This window comes from Lissotriton vulgaris, chromosome 9 (assembly GCF_964263255.1).
Source record: "Lissotriton vulgaris chromosome 9, aLisVul1.2, whole genome shotgun sequence".
Classification (NCBI taxonomy): domain Eukaryota; kingdom Metazoa; phylum Chordata; class Amphibia; order Caudata; family Salamandridae; genus Lissotriton; species Lissotriton vulgaris.
This window is the reverse complement of record NC_141697.1, coordinates 794,757,553-794,780,434: the sequence shown is the minus strand read 5'-3', so window position 1 is coordinate 794,780,434 and position 22,882 is coordinate 794,757,553.

Below are 22,882 nucleotides of genomic sequence, written 5' to 3'. Positions count from 1 at the left end.
CCACGTTGTATAATGATGTAACAATGGTTACACAATGACACAGCCACTTTGTGTAATGATGTAACAATAGTTGCACAATGACACAGCCACGTTGTGTAATGATGTAACAATGGTTGCACAATGACACAGCCACGTTGTGTAATGATGTAACAATGGATGCACAATGACTCAGCCACTTTGTGTAATGATTTAACAATGGTTGCACAATGACACAGCCACTTTGTGTAATGATGTAACAATGGTTGCACAATGACACAGCCACTTTGTGTAATGATGTAACAATGGTTGCACAATGACACAGCCACGTTGTATAATGATGTAACAATGGTTGCACAATGACACAGCCACTTTGTGTAATGATGTAACAATGGTTGCACAATGACACAGCCACGTTGTGTAATGATGTAACAATGGTTGCACAATGACACAGCCACGTTGTGTAATGATGTAACAATGGTTGCACAATGACACAACCACTTTGTGTACTGATGTAACAATGGCTGCACAATGACACAGCCACGTTGTATAATGATGTAACAATGGATGCACAATGACACAGCCACTTTGTGTAATGATGTAACAATGGTTGCACAATGACACAGCCACGTTGTGTAATGATGTAACAATGGTTGCACAATGACACAGCCACGTTGTGTAATGATGTAACAATGGTTGCACAATGACACAGCCACGTTGTGTAATGATGTAACAATGGTTGCACAATGAAACAGCCACTTTGTGTAATGATGTAACAATGGTTGCACAATGATACAGCCGCGTTGTATAATGATGTTACAATGGTTGCACAATGACACAGCCACATTGTATAATGATGTAACAATGGTTGCACAATGACACAGCCACTTTGTGTAATGATGTAACAATGGTTGCACAATGACACAGCCACGTTGTGTAATGATGTAACAATGGTTGCACAATGACACAGCCACGTTGTATAATGATGTAACAATGGTTGCACAATGACACAGCCACGTTGTGTAATGATGTAACAATGGTTGCACAATGACACAGCCACGTTGTATAATGATGTAACAATGGTTACACAATGACACAGCCACTTTGTGTAATGATGTAACAATGGTTGCACAATGACACAGCCACGTTGTGTAATGATGTAACAATGGTTGCACAATGACACAGCCACGTTGTGTAATGATGTAACAATGGATGCACAATGACACATCCACTTTGTGTAATGATTTAACAATGGTTGCACAATGACACAGCCACGTTGTATAATGATGTAACAATGGTTGCACAATGACACAGCCACGTTGTATAATGATGTAACAATGGTTGCACAATGAAACAGCCACGTTGGGTAATGATGTAACAATGGTTGCACAATGACACAGCCACTTTGTATAATGATGTAACAATGGTTGCACAAGGACACAGCCACTTTGTGTAATGATGTAACAATGATTGCACAATGACACAGCCACGTTGTGTAATGATTTAACAATGGTTGCACAATGACACAGCCACTTTGTGTAATGATGTAACAATGGTTTCACAATGACACAGCCACTTTTTGTAATGATGTAACAATGGTTGCACAATGACACAGCCACGTTGTGTAATGATGTAACAATGGTTGCACAATGACACAGCAACGTTGTGTAATGATGTAACAATGGATGCACAATGACACAGCCACTTTGTGTAATGATGTAACAATGGTTGCACAATGACACAGCCACGTTGTATAATGATGTAACAATGGTTGCACAATGACAAAGCCACGTTGTATAATGATGTAACAATGGTTGCACAATGACACAGCCACGTTGTGTAATGATGTAACAATGGTTGCACAATGACACAGCCACGTTGTATAATGATTTAACAATGGTTGCACAATGACACAGCCACTTTGTGTAATGATGTAACAATGGTTGCACAATGACACAGCCACATTGTGTAATGATGTAACAATGGTTACACAATGACACAGCCACGTTTTATAATGATGTAACAATGGTTGCACAATGACACAGCCACTTTGTGTAATGATGTAACAATGGTTGCACAATGACACAGACACATTGTATAATGATGTAACAATGGTTGCACAATGACACAGCCACTTTGTATAATGATGTAACAATGGTTACACAATGACACAGCCACGTTTTATAATGATGTAACAATGGTTGCACAATGACACAACCATGTTGTATAATGATGTAACAATGGTTGCACAATTACAAAGCCACTTTATGTAATGATGTAACAATGGTTGCACAATGACACAGCCACGTTGTGTAATGATGTAACAATGGTTGCACAATGACACAGCCACGTTGTGTAATGATGTAACAATGGTTGCACAATGACACAGCCACGTTGTGTAATGATGTAACAATGGTTTCACAATGACACAGCCACAATGTATAATGATGTAACAATGGTTGCACAATGACACAGCCACTTTGTGTAATGATGTAACAATGTTTGCAAAATGACACAGCCACGTTGTGTAATGATGTAACAATGGTTGCCCAATGACACAGCCACGTTGTGTAATGATGTAACAATGGTTGCACAATGACACAGCCACATTGTGTAATGATGTAACAATGGTTGCACAATGACACAGCCACTTTGTGTAATGATGTAACAATGGTTGCACAATGACACAGCCACGTTGGGTAATGATGTACCAATGGTTGCACAATGACACAGCCACTTTGTGTAATGATGTAACAATGGTTGCACAATGACACAGCCAAGTTGTTTAATGATGTAACAATGGTTGCACAATGACACAGCCACTTTGTGTAATGATGTAACAATGGTTGCACAATGACACAACCACGTTGTGTAATGATGTAACAATGGTTGCACATTGACACAGCCACGTTGTGTAATGATGTAACAATGGTTGCACAATGACACAGCCACTTTGTGTTATGATGTAACAATGGTAGCACAATGACACAGCCACGTTGTGTAATGATGTTACAATGGTTGCACAATGACACAGCCACGTTGTATAATGATGTAACAATGGTTGCACAATGACACAGCCACTTTGTGTAATGATGTAACAATTGTTGCACAATGACACAGCCACGTTGTATAATGATGTAACAATGGTTGCACAATGACACAGCCACGTTGTATAATGATGTAACAATGGTTGCACAATGACACAGCCACGTTGTGTAATGATGTAACAATGGTTGCACAATGACACAGCCACGTTGTATAATGATGTAACAATGGTTACACAATGACACAGCCACTTTGTGTAATGGTGTAACAATGGTTGCACAATGACACAGCCACGTTGTGTAATGATGTAACAATGGTTGCACAATGACACAGCCACGTTGTGTAATGATGTAACAATGGCTGCACAATGACACAGCCACTTTGTGTAATGATTTAACAATGGTTGCACAATGACACAGCCACGTTGTATAATGATGTAACAATGGTTGCACAATGACACAGCCACGTTGTATAATGATGTAACAATGGTTGCACAATGAAACAGCCACGTTGTATAATGATGTAACAATGGTTGTACAATGACACAGCCACGTTGTATAATGATGTAACAATGGTTGCACAATGACACAGCCACTTTGTGTAATGATGTGCCAATGGTTGCACAATGACACAGCCATGTTGTATAATGATTTAACACTGGTTGCACAATGACACAGCCACTTTGTGTAATGATGTAACAATGGTTGCACAATGGCACAGCCACTTTGTGTAATGATGTAACAATGGTTGCACAATGACACAGCCACGTTGTATAATGATGTAACAATGGTTGCACAATGACACAGCCACTTTGTGTAATGATGTAACAATGGTTGCACAATGACACAGCCACGTTGTGTAATGATGTAACAATGGTTGCACAATGACACAGCCACGTTGTGTAATGATGTAACAATGGTTGCACAATGACACAGCCACGTTGTGTAATGATGTAACAATGGTTGCACAATGACACAGCCACGTTGTATAATGATGTAACAATGGATGCACAATGACACAGCCACTTTGTGTAATGATGTAACAATGGTTGCACAATGACACAGCCACGTTGTGTAATGAAGTAACAATGGTTGCACAATGACACAGCCACGTTGTGTAATGATGTAACAATGGTTGCACAATGACAAAGCCACGTTGTGTAATGATGTAACAATGGTTGCACAATGAAACAACCACTTTGTGTAATGATGTAACAATGGTTGCACAATGATACAGCCACGTTGTATAATGATGTTACAATGGTTGCACAATGACACAGCCACGCTGTATAATTATGTAACAATGGTTGCACAATGACACAGCCACTTTGTGTAATGATGTAACAATGGTTGCACAATGACAGAGCCACGTTGTGTAATGATGTAACAATGGTTGCACAATGACACAGCCACGTTGTATAATGATGTAACAATGGTTGCACATTGACACAGCCACGTTGTGTAATGATGTAACAATGGTTGCACAATGACACAGCCACTTTGTGTTATGATGTAACAATGGTAGCACAATGACACAGCCACGTTGTGTAATGATGTTACAATGGTTGCACAATGACACAGCCACGTTGTATAATGATGTAACAATGGTTGCACAATGACACAGCCACTTTGTGTAATGATGTAACAATTGTTGCACAATGACACAGCCACGTTGTATAATGATGTAACAATGGTTGCACAATGACACAGCCACGTTGTATAATGATGTAACAATGGTTGCACAATGACACAGCCACGTTGTGTAATGATGTAACAATGGTTGCACAATGACACAGCCACGTTGTATAATGATGTAACAATGGTTACACAATGACACAGCCACTTTGTGTAATGGTGTAACAATGGTTGCACAATGACACAGCCACGTTGTGTAATGATGTAACAATGGTTGCACAATGACACAGCCACGTTGTGTAATGATGTAACAATGGCTGCACAATGACACAGCCACTTTGTGTAATGATTTAACAATGGTTGCACAATGACACAGCCACGTTGTATAATGATGTAACAATGGTTGCACAATGACACAGCCACGTTGTATAATGATGTAACAATGGTTGCACAATGAAACAGCCACGTTGTATAATGATGTAACAATGGTTGTACAATGACACAGCCACGTTGTATAATGATGTAACAATGGTTGCACAATGACACAGCCACTTTGTGTAATGATGTGCCAATGGTTGCACAATGACACAGCCATGTTGTATAATGATTTAACACTGGTTGCACAATGACACAGCCACTTTGTGTAGTGATGTAACAATGGTTGCACAATGGCACAGCCACTTTGTGTAATGATGTAACAATGGTTGCACAATGACACAGCCACGTTGTATAATGATGTAACAATGGTTGCACAATGACACAGCCACTTTGTGTAATGATGTAACAATGGTTGCACAATGACACAGCCACGTTGTGTAATGATGTAACAATGGTTGCACAATGACACAGCCACGTTGTGTAATGATGTAACAATGGTTGCACAATGACACAGCCACGTTGTGTAATGATGTAACAATGGTTGCACAATGACACAGCCACGTTGTATAATGATGTAACAATGGATGCACAATGACACAGCCACTTTGTGTAATGATGTAACAATGGTTGCACAATGACACAGCCACGTTGTGTAATGAAGTAACAATGGTTGCACAATGACACAGCCACGTTGTGTAATGATGTAACAATGGTTGCACAATGACAAAGCCACGTTGTGTAATGATGTAACAATGGTTGCACAATGAAACAACCACTTTGTGTAATGATGTAACAATGGTTGCACAATGATACAGCCACGTTGTATAATGATGTTACAATGGTTGCACAATGACACAGCCACGCTGTATAATTATGTAACAATGGTTGCACAATGACACAGCCACTTTGTGTAATGATGTAACAATGGTTGCACAATGACAGAGCCACGTTGTGTAATGATGTAACAATGGTTGCACAATGACACAGCCACGTTGTATAATGATGTAACAATGGTTGCACGATGACACAGCCACGCTGTGTAATGATGTAACAATGGTTGCACAATGACACAGCCATGTTGTATAATGATGTAACAATGGTTACACAATGACACAGCCACTTTGTGTAATGATGTAACAATGGTTGCACAATGACACAGCCATGTTGTGTAATGATGTAACAATGGTTGCACAATGAACAGCCACGTTGTGTAATGATGTAACAATGGATGCACAATGACACAGCCACTTTGTGTAATGATTTAACAATGGTTGCACAATGACACAGCCACGTTGTATAATGATGTAACAATGGTTGCACAATGACACAGCCATGTTGTATAATGATGTAACAATGGTTGCACAATGAAACAGCCACGTTGGGTAATGATGTAACAATGGTTGCACAATGACACAGCCACGTTGTATAATGAAGTAACAATGGTTGCACAATGACACAGCCACTTTCTGTAATGATGTAACAATGATTGCACAATGACACAGCCACGTTGTGTAATGATTTAACAATGGTTGCACAATGACACAGCCACTTTGTGTAATGATGTAACAATGGTATCACAATGACACAGCCACTTTGTGTAATGATGTAACAATGGTTGCACAATGACACAGCCACGTTGTGTAATGATGTAACAATGGTTGCACAATGACACAGCCACATTGTGTAATGATGTAACAATGGATGCACAATGACACAGCCACTTTGTGTAATGATGTAACAATGGTTGCACAATGACACAGCCATGTTGTATAATGATGTAACAATGGTTGCACAATGACACAGCCACGTTGTATAATGATGTAACAATGGTTGCACAATGACACAGCCACGTTGTGCAATGATGTAACAATGGTTGCACAATGACACAGCTACGTTGTATAATGATTTAACAATGGTTGCACAATGACACAGCCACTTTGTGTAATGATGTAACAATGGTTGCACAATGACACAGCCACTTTGTGTAATGATGTAACAATGGTTGCACAATGACAAAGCCACGTTGTATAATGATGTAACAATGGTTGCACAATGACACTGCCACTTTGTGTAATGATGTAACAATGGTTGCACAATGACACAGCCACGTAGCATAATGATGTAACAATGGTTGCACAATGACACAGCCACGTTGTATAATGATGTAACAATGGTTACACAATGACACAGCCACGTTTTATAATGATGTAACAATGGTTGCACAATGACACAGCCACGTTGTATAATGATGTAACAATGGTTGCACAATGACAAAGCCACTTTATGTAATGATGTAACAATGGTTGCACAATGAAACAGCCACGTTGTGTAATGATGTAACAATGGTTGCACAATGACACAGCCACGTTGTGTAATGATGTAACAATGGTTGCACAATGACACAGCCACGTTGTGTAATGATGTAACAATGGTTGCACAATGACACAGCCACAATGTATAATGATGTAACAATGGTTGCACAATGACACAGCCACTTTGTGTAATGATGTAACAATGTTTGCACAATGACACAGCCACGTTGTGTAATGATGTAACAATGGTTGCCCAATGACACAGCCATGTTGTGTAATGATGTAACAATGGTTGCACAATGACACAGCCACATTGTGTAATGATGTAACAATGGTTGCACAATGACACAGCCACTTTGTGTAATGATGTAACAATGGTTGCACAATGACACAGCCACGTTGTGTAATGATGTAACAATGGTTGCACAATGACACAGCCACTTTGTGTAATGATGTAACAATGGTTGCACAATGACACAGCCACGTTGTATAATGATGTAACAATGGTTGCACAATGACACAGCCACGTTGTGTAATGATGTAACAATGGTTGCACAATGACACAGCCACGTTGTATAATGATGTAACAATGGTTGCACAATGACACAGCCACGTTGTATAATGATGTAACAATGGTTGCACAATGACACAGCCACGTTGTATAATAATGTAACAATAGTTGCACAATGACACAGCCACGTTGTGTAATGATGTAACAATGGTTGCACAATGACACAGCCACGTTGTGTAATGATGTAACAATGGTTGCACAATGACACAGCCACATTGTATAATGATGTAACAATGGTTGCACAATGAGTTGTATAATGATGTAACAATGGTTGCACATTGACAAAACCACTTTGTGTACTGATGTAACAATGGTTGCACAATGACACAGCCACGTTGTATAATGATGTAACAATGGATGCACAATGACACAGCCACTTTGTGTAATGATGTAACAATGGTTGCACAATGACACAGCCACGTTGTGTAATGATGTAACAATGGTTGCACAATGACACAGCCACGTTGTGTAATGATGTAACAATGGTTGCACAATGACACAGCCACGTTGTTTAATGATGTAACAATGGTTGCACAATGAAACAACCACTTTGTGTAATGATGTAACAATGGTTGCACGACAAAGGAAAGAGGAAGATGGCGGCCGGCTAACACGCTCGGTCGGGAGCTCCGACCACCAGCCAAATGCGGAGTAAAGATTGACCTTCCTACAGGGTCATTTTACAGACTCGTATGAGGAGGTTTTAAAGCAAAGCATAAAAACAACGACTTGAGGAGTAAACGCTCGGAAAACGGCCGTTTCGGCAGAGGCAGAGGCACAAAGAGATGCTAGATGGAGATCGGCTGATTTTAAAACGGAGCTTACCGTTTGAACTGGGGTTCCCGCAGCAGCAGCAGCTGTCTTGCCCGAGCGCCGGTGCCTGGGTGAGTGCGCGAGAAGCAACGTGGAACTGTCGGAGGGCGTTCCAGAGAATCCCCTTCCAGTTCCGGGGCTTGGGCGGCAGGGTCAGCGGGAGAGAGTCGGGAGACACACAAGAGTGTCAAACGAGTAGGAAAAACGATATCTGGAGACGGTTTCAGACGAGAAAGAAACGCGGAGGGCACTCTATAAGACAAAGTATAAATATCAAGCTGCAAAGTGTGAGTTTAAAAGAAACACGGCTAATGAGCTCTAAAAAAGATATTTCGCTGCAGGTAACTGAGAGAGAGGCACTTCTTGCAGATCAGCAGATAATTGGAGATCAAGGAGCCTCAGAAGTAATAAAATCAGTGCACACTGCCAGATCAGAAATATTAAAAAACATACCTAGTGGTGAGATAGATAAATTGAAGAGAACAACACCTGATTTGATCACAGACTGTTGCATTCAAGAGAGCACTGGAAAAAACAAAGAGGAAAACTTCACTCAGATAAAATCCAAGGTAAGGGTGTATAATACAAGAGCTAGGACAATAGAAAAAAATCCTAAAGACCCTGAAACAAATATAATAACAGCAGCAGGGAAAACTCAAGATCTGGAAGGGGGAGTGACACCCACTTATTGTTTAAGGAATCGCAAGCTTGCGTCACAGTTTGAACTGCCAAAAAAAGGTGTGTCCCCCAGAGCAACGAAGCGAAGTCAGAGAGTATTACCAAAGTTAGCAGAGCTGTCGGAAAATATTAAAATAAGATCTACAAGACCAAAGCTCCCAACTAATCGAAAAGTTAAAATTACTCCTTCCCTGCGGTCATATTTTAAGGTTCAGCAATCTGTGCAAGTGAGAGGTGGACATTTCTCTATACAGAACGAGCCCATTGAACCGTTAGCAAGTATTGGACCAAAAATCTTAAGTAACGTGAGTGGTGAGCTGATCTCAGGAAATACCGAGAGTGAAAAACCAACTTTTCAAGTCAGCAAGGCTCCGATTAACACACACTTAATGGAGCCAGCAACATCACAAGCTAAATCCACAGAGAGATCTGTAGATCAAGAAACAACGACAATAACGGAGCAAGAAGTAATAATCACTGAAAAAGGAATGGAGGTATTTACCGAAAAAATAATGGCAGCAATGGCAGAAAAATTCTCAGTCTCTGAGGAAAATCAAAATAAGATACGTGAAGTATGTGAAGGATTGGACCAAAAATTAAATGTGTTGGGAGAGAGAGTTACAGCAGTAGAAGCAGCAGTGGAATCCTTAAATAAGAAGGTTAGCACGAATCAAAAAGAAATTCGGAAATTAAAAGACAACGAGAAAACAATCAAAGAAAAGCTGGAATCAATGGAAAACCAAGGGAGGAAAAACAACCTTAGAATTTTAAACGTGCCGGAAAATATGGAAGGGTCAGATATCAAATCTTATATTGTCTCTCTCCTGGAAGAGTTTTTCCCGTGGACTAAAAGTTGCAACCTGATGGAGGATATACAGAGGGTCCACAGGGATCCTTTCAGAAAAAGTAAAGAAAAGAAAAATCCAAGGAAAATTCTGGTCAATTTCATGACCTACACTCTAAAAGAAAGGATTCTGAGTGAGGGATTAAAAAATGGAACACTAAACAAAGATAATTGGTCCTTCAGAATACGTTCAGATATATGTAAAGCCACACAAGATAGACAATGGGAGTTGGGACAATATATGCAGGAGTTGAAAACATTAGGGGCAACTGTGCAGATGAAATTCCCAGCAGCATTGAGAATTATGTGGCGGAATAAAATGCATAACATCAGAGAACCTCAAGAAGTAGAGAACCTCATATTCCAGATAAAAGACCAGATTCAAAGGGAAAAAACAAATTAAGTTAAATATGATATATAAACCTCCAGAAAACCCGGAACTAAAGGGGGAAGGAAAATCTTTAATATAATCAAAAATAAGAAAACTGGTGAGCAGGAGCTCGAAACGGGTGGAAAATTCCATCCAAAAGAAGAAGGGAGGCTTCCTCGGGGAGGGGAAAACGAGCCACATATGAACACTACAATGTAAATAGAAATACACGGGTGGGGAGCAAACTAGGGAAAAAAATTAGAAAAAATATCCTCATAAATCAAAAAATGGAGTTAAGATGGCAAACAAAAACGGCACAAGAATGCCTTAATACAGCCCTCGCAGCAAAACTCTTTAGGAAGAAATGACGGGAAAAAAGACAGTAAGTGTTTTATCATGGAATGTTAATGGACTAAGAACCCCCAATAGAAGGAGGAAAATAATGGAATATATAAAGGAGATAGAGAGTGAGATTATTATAATCCAAGAGACTCATCTTGTTAGTAGTGAGTGGGAACAGATAATAAAAGGATTAAACTGGGTAGAGAATTGTGTATATACTACCCAAGACTGCCATGTGAAAGGGGTAGCAATAATCTTTAAAAAATCTTTAAAGGCAAAACTCTTGAGTAAGATAGTAGATAACAAAGGAAGATGGGCCATAGCGAAAATAAGAATAGAAGGAAACATACTCAACATAGTAGGATACTATGGTCCAAATTTAGATGACCCCACCCCTCTTCAAAAACTATACTCGGAACTCCTATCCACAACTGACCCCATAATCATAGGGGGAGATTATAACATAATATTGGATCCAAAAAAAGATAGATCGCCACCAAACAAGCATCTTAACCTACCCAAGATGAGGGAATGGCTAAGCATATATAAAAAAGAATTAGACTTAGAAGACATGTGGTCACAAAAAGGAGATAAGGTTTATCCTTTTACCTTCCATAACAAAAAATTAGGACACAAATCAAGGATAGATTTCTTTCTTTTAAACAGATCCTTACAAAACATAGTTAGCAATATTGAACATCTTCCTGCACACTTATCTGACCATTCAGCAGTAAAATTAACTCTACTCATATCCAAAGATATAACTCCTTCTAGATGGACAGTAGATCGATCTCTACTAAACAACCAACTATATATCAATCAGCTACAAACTGTCTCATCAAACTATTTCGAAGATAATGCAACAGGAACCTCAAGGCAAACTACCTGGGACGCTTATAAAGCAGTGATAAGGGGTAAACTACTTAGCCTAGGAGCACATAAAGCAAAGGTTAAGAAACTAGAAATCAATAAGATGGAACTAGATATTAAAAATGCGGAAATACAACTAGAGAACACAATTCCTCCAGGAGAAAAAGAAGAACTAGAAAAAAAATATCAGAGATCAAAAGAAACTCTAGCAAATTACCTAGAAAACACGGTGAGAGAAAAATGGGAGAACAGTAAATTAGCAAATTATGAATATGGGGAAGGGTGCGGAAAATTACTAGCATGGAAAACAAAATCCGAACAATCCAGAAATAATATCTCATGTATTCAGATAACTGGACAAACACGGGAAACCTTTGAAGACAATTTAATAAGACAGGAGTTCTCAAAATTTTACTCCAGCATATATAAAGAAGACATAAATCCAACCAAAGAACAAATTAGTAAATATTTGGAAGTTATCTCTCTTCAAAAAATAACAGATGAAGAAAAAACAGAGTTAAATCAAAAGATCAAACCTGAGGAAGTCAAAGAGGTGATAAGCAACCTAAAAAGAGGAAAATCCGCTGGCCCAGATGCCCTTCCAAATGAATTTTATATAGCACTGAATGAACATCTCATATACAAATTAACAGACTTAATGAACAGCATATATATAGATCACGAAAAAATCCCAGATACCTGGAACGATGCGATAATTAGTATCATTTTAAAACCCGGGAAAAACCCCAAAACGTGTGATTCTTACAGACCAATATCGCTATTAAACTGCGATTATAAAATTTACACACAAGTTATAGCAAAACGATTAGCAAAAGTTATGCCTGGATTAATTAACTTAGACCAGAAGGGGTTTGTAAAAGGGAGGCAAATCCATGAAATCACTCATGAATTGTTTGCAGCAATTGACATTGCCATTACTAAAAAACTTCCCCTCACTATAATCACTTACGACGCCGCAAAAGCGTTCGATAGGGTAGGTTGGTCTTTTCTAAATGAAGCTATAAGGAAGTATGATCTGGGGGAAAATTTTGTTCAAGCTGTAGAAGAAATATATAAAAATCCAAGAGCCAAAATATTAGTTAACGGCAATCTAACCAACAACATAAATATACAACGCGGTACAAGACAAGGTTGCCCACTGTCGCCGTTACTCTTTAATCTATACATCGAACCATTGGCCACTTTGATCAGAGAACACCCACAGATTTCTGCTTTTAAATACCAAAACTGGGTAAAGAAAGTAGCATTATATGCTGATGACTTAATGGTTTTCACAACAAACTATGAAGGTGCCTATAAAGCATTAGAAGAAATAATGAATGACTTTGGTAAAGTCTCGGGCTACTTAACAAACAAAGGAAAAACTGAAACAATGAGCTGGAACTGTAACCCAATTTCACCATACAGTAGGGACAAACTAAAATATCTAGGTATCACCTTGGTAAAAGAAATGGAGAAAGTTCCGCATCTAAATTTAACGATAATTGCTAAAGAAATGAGAAAGCTATTTAAATCATGGTCAAGTTTACCATTAACTTTCCTAGGACGATCCAACATAATAAAAATGTCTATTATCCCAAAATTTACATACCTTTTCAACACCATACCATTGGAATTTAAAAAAGAACTCATGAAGAAGATTCAGGGCGAAATTGCAAGTTTTATCTGGGCCTCTAAAGGAACGAGAATAGCCTGGAGCAAACTTAGGAGAAAGAAAGATCAAGGAGGAATAGCCAGTCCTGACTTATTTGAATATTACAGATCTTTCCAATTCAAGAACTTTAGATCATTATTGAGGAAATATCAAGAATATCCAAGTTTCTTACAAAATATGACCGAGGAAACTGACCATTACCTGTTTAAATTCGGACACCCGAAATTCTTCAAAAAAATAAAATTGAAGATTCTATGTAACGCTGCTAAACTCTGGTTCCAAATAAGAAGCACAGTAAAAATCCCGTATTATAGCACAAAAGCACCGATATGGGATTCTCTAGGATTACCGGAATGTTTAAAAGATTCTTTAGCAGTGCCACTTAAAGTAGCAGGAATAGTAACATGGGGACAATTGCTAAAAGGAAATGAAATAATTCCATGGATTTCGTTATACGAACTTACAGATGGTAAAATATCAAAATTTAAATATTATCAACTAATAAACTGGGCAAAATCATTACAGGAGAAAAATACGGGAAATGAGATACTTGAAAATGAAATGACAAGAACCACAGCTATAAAAAAAGAAATATCAAAGTGGTATTGGTCACTTATTGAATCAGGAGAGGAAGACTTTATAATCCCGGAAAAAATATGGAGGAAAGACATACCTGCTCAAGAGATAGACCTGCAACTGGTATGGCAAGAATCTATGGGAAAATGTTGGTCCTGTATAAAATCAGCACCTTTAAGAAGGAACCACCTGTTTACAGTACATCGTGCTTATTGGACCCCAAAGAAACTGTCTAAATTCAAGGGATCCAACGCGAAGCTATGCCCCAAATGCGGAGAAACAAGAGCGGACGACATCCACATGTTTGAAAAATGCCCTGCAATAACAAAGTATTGGGAGGAGATTGGTAAGACAGTGAATATGATACTAGGAACCAACATAACTGTAAGTACTACTCTCATATTCTTTGGGGTACAAAGCAGCATAGATGCTGATAGTAATAAATTAAATAAAAAACAGGAAAGTCTACTTTTTGTACTAATTCTACTAGCCCGGAGAGAAATCTGCATTAATTGGGTTAAACCGGTTGCCCCAAGTCATACAAATTGGTTAAATTATGTCATTAAAATTAATAACTTTGATAGAAACATGGGATACTCGAAGAGAACAAACTTTTGGGAAATTTGGGAGCAATATTTTCAAAGTAACTAAAATCTTCTAATAGGTCATGAACAATAAATCCAATGATTAACGCGATAACCTTAATACCAGGCAGAAATGGTTCTGCCGAGTAGTCAAGCTGGCTAGCTCACACCTCACTAACCAATGGTATTAATGGAAGGGATAAAGGGTAAGTGGAGAAAAAATTGATGAATCTAAACAACGAAAGGGATACTCCCCAAATAAAACAACTCCGGAAAGCGATGGGGCTGTGAAGGCAAAGTTTCCTAGAAAGATCATCAGTTTCTCCAGAAACCTCCTTATCTATACAATCGCAAAATGAGGATAAAAAAAAAAAAAAAAAAAAAAAAAAAAAAAAAAAAAAAAAAAACAATGGTTGCACAATGATACAGCCACGTTGTATAATGATGTTACAATGGTTGCACAATGACACAGCCACGTTGTATAATTATGTAACAATGGTTGCACAATGACACAGCCACTTTGTGTAATGATGTAACAATGGTTGCACAATGACAGAGCCACGTTGTGTAATGATGTAACAATGGTTGCACAATGACACAGCCACGTTGTATAATGATGTAACAATGGTTGCACGATGACACAGCCACGCTGTGTAATGATGTAACAATGGTTGCACAATGACACAGCCATGTTGTATAATGATGTAACAATGGTTACACAATGACACAGCCACTTTGTGTAATGATGTAACAATGGTTGCACAATGACACAGCCATGTTGTGTAATGATGTAACAATGGTTGCACAATGACACAGCCACGTTGTGTAATGATGTAACAATGGATGCACAATGACACAGCCACTTTGTGTAATGATTTAACAATGGTTGCACAATGACACAGCCACGTTGTATAATGATGTAACAATGGTTGCACAATGACACAGCCACGTTGTATAATGATGTAACAATGGTTGCACAATGAAACAGCCACGTTGGGTAATGATGTAACAATGGTTGCACAATGACACAACCACGTTGTATAATGATGTAACAATGGTTGCACAATGACACAGCCACTTTGTGTAATGATGTAACAATGATTGCACAATGACACAGCCACGTTGTGTAATGATTTAACAATGGTTGCACAATGACACAGCCACTTTGTGTAATGATGTAACAATGGTTTCACAATGACACAGCCACTTTGTGTAATGATGTAACAATGGTTGCACAATGACACAGCCACGTTGTGTAATGATGTAACAATGGTTGCACAATGACACAGCCACGTTGTGTAATGATGTAACAATGGATGCACAATGACACAGCCACTTTGTGTAATGATGTAACAATGGTTGCACAATGACACAGCCACGTTGTATAATGATGTAACAATGGTTGCACAATGACACAGCCACGTTGTATAATGATGTAACAATGGTTGCACAATGACACTGCCACGTTGTGTAATGATGTAACAATGGTTGCACAATGACACAGCCACGTTGTATAATGATTTAACAATGGTTGCACAATGACACAGCCACTTTGTGTAATGATGTAACAATGGTTGCACAATGACACAGCCACTTTGTGTAATGATGTAACAATGGTTGCACAATGACAAAGCCACGTTGTATAATGATGTAACAATGGTTGCACAATGACACTGCCACTTTGTGTAATGATGTAACAATGGTGGCAAAATGACACAGCCACGTAGCATAATGATGTAACAATGGTTGCACAATGACACAGCCACGTTGTATAATGATGTAACAATGGTTACACAATGACACAGCCACGTTTTATAATGATGTAACAATGGTTGCACAATGACACAGCCACGTTGTATAATGATGTAACAATGGTTGCACAATGACAAAGCCACTTTATGTAATGATGGAACAATGGTTGCACAATGACACAGCTACGTTGTGTAATGATGTAACAATGGTTGCACAATGACACAGCCACGTTGTGTAATGATGTAACAATGGTTGCACAATGGCACAGCCACGTTATGTAATGATGTAACAATGGTTGCACAATGACACAGCCACAATGTATAATGATGTAACAATGGTTGCACAATGACACAACCACTTTGTGTAATGATGTAACAATGTTTGCACAATGACACAGCCACATTGTGTAATGATGAAACAATGGTTGCCCAATGACACAGCCATGTTGTGTAATGATGTAACAATGGTTGCACAATGACACAGCCACATTGTGTAATGATGTAACAATGGTTGCACAATGACACAGCCACTTTGTGTAATGATGTAACAATGGTTGCACAATGACACAGCCACTTTGTGTAATGATGTAACAATGGTTGCACAATGACACAACCACGTTGTGTAATGATGTAACAATGGTTGCACAATGACACAGCCACGTTGTGTAATGATGTAACAATGGTTGCACAATGACACAGCCACTTTGTGTAATGATGTAACAATGGTAGCACAATGACACAGCCACGTTGTGTAATGATGTAACAATGGTTGCACAATGACACAGCCACTTGGTGTAATGATGTAACAATGGTTGCACAATGACACAGCCACGTTGTATAATGATGTAACAATGGTTGCACAATGACACAGCCACGTTGTATAATGATGTAGCAATGGTTGCACAATGACACAGCCACGTTGTGTAATGATGTAACAACGGTTGCACAATGACACAGCCACGTTGTATAATGATGTAACAATGGTTATACAATGACACAGCCACGTTTTATAATGATGTAACAATGGTTGCACAATGACACAGCCACGTTGTATAATGATGTAACAATGGTTGCACAATGACAAAGCCACTTTATGTAATGATGTAACAATGGTTGCACAATGACACAGCCACGTTGTGTAATGATGTAACAATGGTTGCACAATGACACAGCCACGTTGTGTAATGATGTAACAATGGTTGCACAATGACACAGCCACGTTGTGTAATGATGTAACAATGGTTGCACAATGACACAGCCACAATGTATAATGATGTAACAATGGTTGCACAATGACACAGCCACAATGTATAATGATGTAACAATGTTTGCACAATGACACAGCCACGTTGTGTTATGATGTAACAATGGTTGCCCAATGATACAGCCATGTTGTGTAATGATGTAACAATGGTTGCACAATGACACAGCCACATTGTGTAATGATGTAACAATGGTTGCACAATGACACAGCCACTTTGTGTAATGATGTAACAATGGTTGCACAATGACACAGCCACGTTGTGTAATGATGTAACAATGGTTGCACAATGACACAGCCACTTTGTGTAATGATGTAACAATGGTTGCACAATGACACAGCCACGTTGTATAATGATGTAACAATGGTTGCACAATGACACAGCCACGTTGTGTAATGATGTAACAATGGTTGCACAATGACACAGCCACGTTGTATAATGATGTAACAATGGTTGCACAATGACACAGCCACGTTGTATAATGATGTAACAATGGTTGCACAATGACACAGCCACGTTGTATAATAATGTAACAATAGTTGCACAATGACACAGCCACGTTGTGTAATGATGTAACAATGGTTGCACAATGACACAGCCACGTTGTGTAATGATGTAACAATGGTTGCACAATGACACAGCCACATTGTATAATGATGTAACAATGGTTGCACAATGAGTTGTATAATGATATAACAATGGTTGCACAATGACACAGCCACGTTGTGTAATGATGTAACAATGGTTGCACAATGACACAGCCACGTTGTGTAATGATGTAACAATGGTTGCACAATGACACAGCCACATTGTATAATGTTGTAACAATGGTTGCCCAATGAGTTGTATAATGATGTAACAATGGTTGCACAATGACACAGCCACGTTGTGTAATGATGTAACAATGGTTGCACAATGACACAGCCACGTTGTGTAATGATGTAACAATGGTTGCACAATGACACAGCCATGTTGTGTAATGATGTAACAATGGTTGCACAATGACACAGCCACGTTGTGTAATGATGTAACAATGGTGGCACAATGACACAGCCACTTTGTGTAATGATGTAACAATAGTTGCACAATGACACAGCTACGTTGTATAATGATGTAACAATGGTTGCACAATGACACAGCCACTTTGTGTAATGATGTAACAATGGTTGCACAATGACACAGCCACGTTGTTTAATGATGTAACAATGGTTGCACAATGACACAGCCACTTTGTGTAATGATGTAACAATGGTTGCACAATGACACAACCACGTTGTGTAATGATGTAACAATGGTTGCACATTGACACAGCCACTTTGTGTAATGATGTAACAATGGTTGCACAATGACACAGCCACTTTGTGTAATGATGTAACAATGGTAGCACAATGACACAGCCAAGTTGTGTAATGATGTTACAATGGTTGCACAATGACACAGCCACGTTGTATAATGATGTAACAATGGTTGCACAATGACACAGCCACTTTGTGTAATGATGTAACAATTGTTGCACAATGACACAGCCACGTTGTATAATGATGTAACAATGGTTGCACAATGACACAGCCACGTTGTATAATGATGTAACAATGGTTGCACAATGACACAGCCACGTTGTGTAATGATGTAACAATGGTTGCACAATGACACAGCCACGTTGTATAATGATGTAACAATGGTTACACAATGACACAGCCACTTTGTGTAATGATGTAACAATGGTTGCACAATGACACAGCCACGTTGTGTAATGATGTAACAATGGTTGCACAATGACACAGCCACGTTGTGTAATGATGTAACAATGGATGCACAATGACACAGCCACTTTGTGTAATGATTTAACAATGGTTGCACAATGACACAGCCATGTTGTATAATGATGTAACAATGGTTGCACAATGACACAGCCACGTTGTATAATGATGTAACAATGGTTGCACAATGAAACAGCCATGTTGTATAATGATGTAACAATGGTTGCACAATGACACAGCCACGTTGTATAATGATGTAACAATGGTTGCACAATGACACAGCCACTTTGTGTAATGATGTACCGATGGTTGCACAATGACACAGCCACGTTGTATAATGATTTAACACTGGTTGCACAATGACACAGCCACTTTGTGTAATGATGTAACAATGGTTGCACAATGACACAGCCACTTTGTGTAATGATGTGACAATGGTTGCACAATGACACAGCCACGTTGTATAATGATGTAACAATGGTTGCACAATGACACAGCCACTTTGTGTAATGATGTAACAATGGTTGCACAATGACACAGCCACGTTGTGTAATGATGTAACAATGGTTGCACAATGACACAGCCACGTTGTGTAATGATGTAACAATGGTTGCACAATGACACAACCACTTTGTGTACTGATGTAACAATGGTTGCACAATGACACAGCCACGTTGTATAATGATGTAACAATGGATGCACAATGACACAGCCACTTTGTGTAATGATGTAACAATGGTTGCACAATGACACAGCCACGTTGTGTAATGATGTAACAATGGTTGCACAATGACACAGCCACGTTGTGTAATGATGTAACAATGGTTGCACAATGACACAGCCACGTTGTTTAATGATGTAACAATGGTTGCACAATGAAACAACCACTTTGTGTAATGATGTAACAATGGTTGCACAATGATACAGCCACGTTGTATAATGATGTTACAATGGTTGCACAATGACACAGCCACGTTGTATAATTATGTAACAATGGTTGCACAATGACACAGCCACTTTGTGTAATGATGTAACAATGGTTGCACAATGACACAGCCACTTGGTGTAATGATGTAACAATGGTTGCACAATGACACAGCCACGTTGTATAATGATGTAACAATGGTTGCACAATGACACAGCCACGTTGTATAATGATGTAGCAATGGTTGCACAATGACACAGCCACGTTGTGTAATGATGTAACAACGGTTGCACAATGACACAGCCACGTTGTATAATGATGTAACAATGGTTATACAATGACACAGCCACGTTTTATAATGATGTAACAATGGTTGCACAATGACACAGCCACGTTGTATAATGATGTAACAATGGTTGCACAATGACAAAGCCACTTTATGTAATGATGTAACAATGGTTGCACAATGACACAGCCACGTTGTGTAATGATGTAACAATGGTTGCACAATGACACAGCCACGTTGTGTAATGATGTAACAATGGTTGCACAATGACACAGCCACGTTGTGTAATGATGTAACAATGGTTGCACAATGACACAGCCACAATGTATAATGATGTAACAATGGTTGCACAATGACACAGCCACAATGTATAATGATGTAACAATGTTTGCACAATGACACAGCCACGTTGTGTTATGATGTAACAATGGTTGCCCAATGATACAGCCATGTTGTGTAATGATGTAACAATGGTTGCACAATGACACAGCCACATTGTGTAATGATGTAACAATGGTTGCACAATGACACAGCCACTTTGTGTAATGATGTAACAATGGTTGCACAATGACACAGCCACGTTGTGTAATGATGTAACAATGGTTGCACAATGACACAGCCACTTTGTGTAATGATGTAACAATGGTTGCACAATGACACAGCCACGTTGTGTAATGATGTAACAATGGTTGCACAATGACACAGCCACGTTGTGTAATGATGTAACAATGGTTGCACAATGACACAGCCACGTTGTATAATGATGTAACAATGGTTGCACAATGACACAGCCACGTTGTATAATGATGTAACAATGGTTGCACAATGACACAGCCACGTTGTATAATAATGTAACAATAGTTGCACAATGACACAGCCACGTTGTGTAATGATGTAACAATGGTTGCACAATGACACAGCCACGTTGTGTAATGATGTAACAATGGTTGCACAATGACACAGCCACATTGTATAATGATGTAACAATGGTTGCACAATGAGTTGTATAATGATATAACAATGGTTGCACAATGACACAGCCACGTTGTGTAATGATGTAACAATGGTTGCACAATGACACAGCCACGTTGTGTAATGATGTAACAATGGTTGCACAATGACACAGCCACATTGTATAATGTTGTAACAATGGTTGCCCAATGAGTTGTATAATGATGTAACAATGGTTGCACAATGACACAGCCACGTTGTGTAATGATGTAACAATGGTTGCACAATGACACAGCCACGTTGTGTAATGATGTAACAATGGTTGCACAATGACACAGCCATGTTGTGTAATGATGTAACAATGGTTGCACAATGACACAGCCACGTTGTGTAATGATGTAACAATGGTGGCACAATGACACAGCCACTTTGTGTAATGATGTAACAATAGTTGCACAATGACACAGCTACGTTGTATAATGATGTAACAATGGTTGCACAATGACACAGCCACTTTGTGTAATGATGTAACAATGGTTGCACAATGACACAGCCACGTTGTTTAATGATGTAACAATGGTTGCACAATGACACAGCCACTTTGTGTAATGATGTAACAATGGTTGCACAATGACACAACCACGTTGTGTAATGATGTAACAATGGTTGCACATTGACACAGCCACTTTGTGTAATGATGTAACAATGGTTGCACAATGACACAGCCACTTTGTGTAATGATGTAACAATGGTAGCACAATGACACAGCCAAGTTGTGTAATGATGTTACAATGGTTGCACAATGACACAGCCACGTTGTATAATGATGTAACAATGGTTGCACAATGACACAGCCACTTTGTGTAATGATGTAACAATTGTTGCACAATGACACAGCCACGTTGTATAATGATGTAACAATGGTTGCACAATGACACAGCCACGTTGTATAATGATGTAACAATGGTTGCACAATGACACAGCCACGTTGTGTAATGATGTAACAATGGTTGCACAATGACACAGCCACGTTGTATAATGATGTAACAATGGTTACACAATGACACAGCCACTTTGTGTAATGATGTAACAATGGTTGCACAATGACACAGCCACGTTGTGTAATGATGTAACAATGGTTGCACAATGACACAGCCACGTTGTGTAATGATGTAACAATGGATGCACAATGACACAGCCACTTTGTGTAATGATTTAACAATGGTTGCACAATGACACAGCCATGTTGTATAATGATGTAACAATGGTTGCACAATGA